Below are 6,000 nucleotides of genomic sequence, written 5' to 3'. Positions count from 1 at the left end.
ATATAAAGACATCAGAGGAAGAAAACACAGCACCTGTATTGGCTAGGTAATTTTTCATTTAACTTTCCTGCTTTAGTGCACAAGTAGAATTGCAGGATCAATGGACACACAAACAGCTCTACATTTTTTAAACTTTAGGTGGTCTCTTCTGTCCATGATCAAGAAGCTCATTTGGCTCCTCAGCAAGCACATCAAGAGAAGTGTGTATTCACCTTTCCTAATGGCTCCTACCCTTTTACATCCTTTTAGCAATTGAATGTCCATAACACATTACTTTCCATTTACTGTATTTACAAAACTCCAGGTTTCTTTGGGAGCGTTGTAATTACACTGTCCTCAGATGACTTTAACCAATTAATGGCAGGAACCAAAAGACAGATGACTGAATCCTGTAAGTTATCTATATCGTTCAAAGAATAAATCAAGTGTGAATTTGTGAACCGTTGTGCAACACTTTCCCAACCAGTCAAAAGAATTGTTCATTAAATAACCTTTTACTCTTTAGGGAATTAATTTTTGGCTAAAGTTGTAAGTAATAATATCTTCATCTTTTTATTAAATATGTAAAGTTCTGTTTTAAGTTATTTTTGTACAATGTAACCATGATAAAAACTTGTGTGTTGGAATAACTATGGAATAGAAATGCTGCTAAATTTCAAATTTTATTAGTTACACCTTCTTAGAGCAGATCTTTGTTTTTTATTTATTTTTTATTTATTTTTTACTGGAGTTCAATTTGCCAACATAGAGCATAACACCCAGTCCTCATGCCTTCAAGTGTCCCCCTCAGTGCCCATCCCCTTGTCACCCCATCCCCCCACCCACCTCCCCTTCCACTACCCCTTGTTCGTTTCCCAGATTTAGGAGTCTCTAAGAGCAACTCTTTAAAGATCTTTCCATTCTTCATGAATATGGCTTTGAAAGCCAGCAGCATTAACTGATGCTTATTTTTAAAAAATCTCGTTGGGAAATCTACTTAATCTTCATTAGAGTTGACAATCCTCTTCCAATCTGGCAAAAAACATGGTAGCCTTAGCAACAAAACTATCAGAAAAAGCTTAGAGAGGAAAATGTCAAGAGTTGACCCTCTGATTACAAAAGTCAGTTTATGTTACCATTTCACCTATTTTTGTGCTCTTACCATTTGATCTATTTTTATACTAGAGAAACATAATTTTCATTTATTTGTATAAATTCCATTCATCTGTGTTTATCTGCACCATTTTGCTAGGCAAGCTTGTTTGCACAAAGGAACACATGACATCAAAATCTTTATTGTTTTGGCATTTTATCTGTGCTAACAAAAGCCTCTGATTATAGGCACGACCACACATACTCCACTATCCATGCAAGGGAAAGATCTCAAACCTCTTCCAAAACTATCTAGTTATGGACATACCCAGTGGATACCTAGACATGGATCTGAATTTCTTTCTGAACGGCAGTGTCACTGACTCACATGCATTATTACTTAATCCTCACAGCAAATCTAGAGGGGTTATTCCCATTTTACACGTATAAAACCTGAGACTCAGGAAGGCCAGGTAATTTGCTGAACTTCAGATATCCAGGATCTAGCCCCAGGCCTGACCCTAAACTAATATTCTTTCTCACTGTTTTTCAGAAACTCGGCAACAGCGGAAGGTGCCCTGCTCCAGCTGCAGGGACTCAGCCAGAAAGACTGGAATACTACATGACTGTACCTGCAAGTTGGGGAAGGAGAACTCAACACTATTTGAGTATTGAGTTGCATTCATTTTTTAAAAAACACTTTTTCAAAATAAGCTATCATTAAATGTTTATATATACATAGTATTTTTGCTGTATAATAGCAGCATGCATTTTCTTCCATCAATGTTTTCTTCTCTCATTCTTTCACTTGTTTATGTAACTACATGCTGTGTTGGAATTTGGGCTTCTTTACGGGTTGGAACCAGTTCGAGAAAGGGGACACAGCAGGCAATTGAAATGTATGTTATCATCCAAATTATAGGGTTCCCTAGTAAAGCTGGGTAGAGGCTTAGACGTCATGCAAAAACAGGGTTTGCTACTGCATCTCCATAAACAAGCCATGGGATGGCCAGACAACTGCAGTTGTCCTCACTCAAGCCCACTCCAATAGGGGACCAAGAAACTCTTTAAGTACAAAAGCTCTACACAGCTTCTATAGGTCTTAAAAAGGTCTGCTCTACGTTGCTTGGGATGGTGTGAGAAAGTGAAGAGAGCGACCCCAAATCTCTTCTCCAACACCATGTTGTGTCATCAGGATTGGAGTCGAATCCTGAAGAGGGGAATAACACGCATCCCTCCTAATGCTTGCCAGCTTTTTAATTTTTTAAATATATTACATTGTGGATTCCACTGGCATCATGTGAGTTGTTTTAAGTAGCATACTCCCAGGCATTTTTTTTTCAGTTTTATTAATTATGTATGCATTTTCATCTGTAGTCAGAAAGATACCTGTTTTTTTTTTCCTAACATGTTTTAACACATATTACCCTGAGCAAAGATTGTAAAGTCCATGCTGAATACTTAAAAACATGTATTTGTAGAAAAGTCATGAAGGCGGTGTACGCATGATGGAAGGCTGAGAAACAATGTCATAACCCTTTGTACTCAGGCATCAGAAGGGGACCAGGCAGCTGTCCCTCTCAGCCGAGTGGTGCATGCTCACAGTGCTGCTGTGCTCACACAGACCCCATGTCTGCTTCTCCCTACACAGAGTCCTTCTGGGACTTCTTGAAGGGCATTTTGCTTTTTGCCCATAAAAGACTAGCACCATGAGTCAGATAGTACTAAGCTGAAAGTTCACTCTCTAATTCTATTTCTTTTATCACTAATTATGCCCAGTCATGTTGTCCAAAATAGCTCACCAGACTTTATGAAATGAATACAGAGAACTATATCAATATGAAAATGTCCCAAATTTGAACAATATGAAACTGATTTTTGTTACTCAACTTCCCCACAAACTAAATCCCCTTGCAAGGAAAAGCTCATGGAGCTTTTATTTAAAGTCCAAATGCTCTCACTCTCCATTTTATACAATTGGCTCAGTGTAAGCCAGAGGCTTTTACTTAGAGCCGAGGTTCCTATAGCTGCAGCTGTGTCCTGGGATTTCACAGGAATGAGTATAGCTTCTTCAGCCTCTTCAAAGTTGCTTCAAATCTCTAATTAGTTCTAGTCTCCAAGGGGTCAGCAGTCACAAAAGAAACTGTCCACTATAGAAGTTGTCACAAACAAAACTGTGGTACACCAATTAAGTGACTATGTAATGTCATCTGATACTGCTATCGGAGCACAGCAGATAACTTAGTAGCACCTATGCTGGAGACAGCGAGGACCTGGTCTAGGTCCGGTGGCAAGCGAGCCAGCTGCACCAGCACTGAATCCACGGCCTGTGAATCTGTATGACTGAGCAGAAAGTGCCCATCAATAGTTGTGCTTCCCCATGTTTAATATAGGTATTCCTTTGCTTTTGCTGTTGTTTTGTTTTGGTGATGTGTGCAGTGGTCTCCCATATATATTACCTACTTTCTCTCAGAGAGTGACATTTGAGACATTATTGCCTTCTTCAAAAATGTAGATAGGTATTCTGGTTTCTTCATTTCCTTGTGTCTTGTGTCTCATGTTTTGGCTACTTTGGTACAAGATTGTGAGACCACAAGTCTAGAGAGAATTTCTCCTCCCACATTCTCCCAAGTCTGTTCTCTCTAGGACAGGGAAGTACACTCTCCTCTTAAAATGCATGAGGAATGGGATAAAGAACATCACCCTACTCCCTTAGTGCTATGTTTTACTAGTATATGAAGTTTTATTTATTCTGAAAATGATAATTGTCATCTCTCGTCCATAGACGTTTCATTCCTACCTAGGCAGGTTGAGTTGGGCCAGGCAAAGCAGTAGTTGGACAGAATCAAGATTCTAAGAAAATAAAATACTGTAATCACAGTAAGAGGCAATGAGTCAAGATTAGTCTTTTGTCAAGAAGTAAAAGAAAGATAACAAAGTTTAGCAAAACTTTAAAGAGGATCTAGATATCACAGATTAAAGTAGTCAAAAGTTAGTATTCCAAAGAGTTGCACATTGAAAAGATAGAACCCAAGCACAAAACAAAAATATTCCAAAAAACTTAAATTCAGGACAGAAACTTTTTTTAGAAGCTTTTAAAAATTTTTTATTTATTTATGATAGAGAGAGAGAGAGAGAGAGAGAGAGGCAGACACAGGCAGAGGGAGAAGCAGGCTCCGTGCACTGGGAGCCCGACGTGGGACTCGATCCCAGGTCTCCAGGATCATGCCCAGGGCCAATGGCAGGTGCTAAACCACTGCGCCACCCAGGGATCCCCAGGACAGGAACTTTTCTAGTCTCTTATTCCCTCCTGCCTCCATTGGATTGGACTACTGGGGTAAGGAGAGAGATTGCAGATGGGAAGGAAGTGGTGCCAAGAGCTGCAGCTGCAAAAAGTCGAGTTGGTTTTGTTTCTTCTAACTTTTAAACTTAAAATTAATACATACACATGCTTTAAAAATCAAGCAGTAGAGAATGATACCAGGGAAAAGTAAATTCTCAGCCTGAACTTGTTCCCCAACTCATTTCCAGCTCCCTGTTTTTAAGTATTTTCTGTTCTCCTGGTGGTTATCACAGTACCTCTGAAATATGTGTTAATACTTGATTTCTCCTTTTATCTTGTTTATCAACCTTAGATAGCATCTATTGGAAGATGAGAAACTTATTTCTTTGATCCATCCATGTCTACACTTTTCCAGTTACATTGCTTTGATATTTCTGGTGATTATCATTTTAAATAGTATATTTAAACTCTATTTTGTTACATCAATTTTACACAGTATATAATTGATTTCTTGCTATATAAATAAATAGGTGAGAAAAATCTGTGACATTATCTTCCATATCTCTCTGCTGCTTTAATATTCAGACTTCCAGTATTTCATATTATCAGTGTTAATATTAGATTCTCTTTTACACTTGTTGTCTTCCAAGCTTTGTTTGTATGTTGATTCTACCAATTAAAATAGCTTTTCTGTTATTCCAATGATTAATTTTCTCCTTACTGAAGGACTAAATAGGTCTAGTTATTGAGGAAAAAAAAGGGTAACCTTAGGTCAGGCAAACTGAAAGATGAATGTTCCAAGTGTCAAGGTCAAATAGGATTCCTTGAACTCAATCTTCAAGACTTTCTATTCAGTTTGGTCGATGATACCTTTAATATACAAGAAATATTTATCTGCCTTTGTTCTTATTTTGTAGCCACCTCTTTTTTGGCTTCTTGACTCTAAAGATGTTTGTTGGTTTTGTTTTCTTAATTTTTTTTTCCGTTCTCTTGTTTTCCTCAGGAGTCTACTAATATCTCTTCCACTTGCACCTTTTTTTTTTTTTTTTTGTTTATTCTAAATTTTCTGGGTCTTTTTCCCAAATATGCGAGTGATGAAAAAGGTTCATCAGCGCTGGTAGCATGATTTTCCACTGTGGTATTAGACCTTTTTCTTGAATGAAAAATGGATGGCAGGGTCTTTGTACATATAAGCTAGTAGTACTGTTTTAGGGTACATTTCGGTATTTTGTTCATCATGTATTTTTTGAAAATTGACTTCTAAAAATATTACATTAAAATATCATATCTTCTTTACTTAGTTTTTTGATGCATCTCAAATTTTGTGTGCCTGGTTTCACTCACTGCAGTATCTCTATCTCCTTTGGGACAAGGACTTGGAAGGTTAAAAGTAATTTCCAGATATGGTCAGTAGAGGGCAGCAAAGGGTAGCGGCGTGAACACTTAACTGCCAAGGCCTGGGCTTCCCTTTTTTCCCTCTTTATAGAGATCAATTAGTGGTAGTAGAAAATCCAGAGTGCCAGAATCAGGATAGAAATTACTCATAATACTGATCCAGGATGGGTATCAAGCTTAGAAGGCAGTGGAAATGTTTAGCCACAAATTCATAGCCTGGTATCTATCAAAGAGATGTGAACCACTGGACA

The 6,000-nt window shown here is 37.9% G+C and overlaps 1 protein-coding gene across 1 annotated transcript in view; it reads left to right on the top strand.

The window, feature by feature from the left end:
* The first annotated feature begins 941 nt into the window (after positions 1–941).
* Positions 942–6,000, top strand: part of LOC140597342 (rho GTPase-activating protein 20-like) — a 43,742-nt gene continuing 38,683 nt past the window's right edge. Inside the window, exons 1-2 of the mRNA XM_072745559.1 lie at positions 942–1,544; positions 1,625–1,739. The gene's annotated coding sequence lies outside the window, so the exon portion shown is untranslated. The remainder of the gene's footprint in view (positions 1,545–1,624; positions 1,740–6,000) is intronic.

The sequence above is a fragment of the Vulpes vulpes genome, unplaced genomic scaffold (genome assembly GCF_048418805.1).
Source record: "Vulpes vulpes isolate BD-2025 unplaced genomic scaffold, VulVul3 u000000707, whole genome shotgun sequence".
NCBI lineage: Eukaryota > Metazoa > Chordata > Mammalia > Carnivora > Canidae > Vulpes > Vulpes vulpes.
Note: the sequence above shows the minus strand (reverse complement) of the source record. Positions and strands in the feature narration are given on the sequence as shown.